We start from the raw sequence: 1,022 nt of genomic DNA on the forward strand, positions 1-1,022 counted from the left end.
GATTTGAAACCATTAACCAGTATAGAATCACCAGGAAGTTGAAAAAATCTCATAGGAGTTATGAGGAAGAAGCTATCCCCCTTTCTATTCAAAGATTACAGATTAGCCTGATCGGATATATGGCAATATCTTCATGATTCTTATCAAACCAGAAGGAGCCAAGATGTAAGAAGCTTGATTAAACCATTAATCAGTATAGAGTCACCCGGAATTTGAATAGATCTCATAGGAATTATGAGGAAGAAGCTATCCCACTTTCTATTCAAATGATTCCAGATTAGCATGTTCGGACATATGGCAATATCTTCATGATTTTATCAAACCAGAAGGAGCCAAGATGTAAGAAGCCTGATTTTAAACCATTAATCAGTATAGAATCACCAGGAAGTTGAAAAAAATCTCATAGGAGTTATGAGGAAGAAGCAATCCCACTTTCAATTCAGATGATTCCAGATTAGCCTCTTCGGACATATGACAATATCTTCATGATTCTTATCAAACCATAAGGAAACAAGATGTAAAAAGCTTTATTTGAAACAATTAATCATTTTTAAAATGACCAGGAAGGTGAATAAATCTCATAGTAGTTATGAGGAAGAAGTTATTCCACTTTCTATTCAGATGATTCCAGATTAGCATGTTCAGACATATGACAATATCTTCATGATTCTTATCAAACCAGAAGGAACCAAGATGTAAAAAGCATTATTTGAAACCCTTAGTCAGTGTAGAATCACCAAGAAGTAGAATAAATCTCATAGGAGTTATGAGGAAGAAGCTATCCCACTTTATATTCAGATGATTCCAGATTAGCCTGTTCGGACATATGACAATATCTTCATGATTCTTATCAAACCAGAAAAGCCAAGATGTAAGAGGCCTGATTTGAAACCATTAATCAGTGTAGAATGACCAGAAAGTTGAATAACTCTCATAGGAGTTATGACGAAGAAGTTATCCACTTTCTATTCAGATGATTCCAGAATTAGCCTGTTCGGACATATGACAATATCTTCATGATT

This window comes from Raphanus sativus, unplaced genomic scaffold (genome assembly GCF_000801105.2).
Source record: "Raphanus sativus cultivar WK10039 unplaced genomic scaffold, ASM80110v3 Scaffold0868, whole genome shotgun sequence".
Taxonomy (NCBI): Eukaryota; Viridiplantae; Streptophyta; class Magnoliopsida; order Brassicales; family Brassicaceae; genus Raphanus; species Raphanus sativus.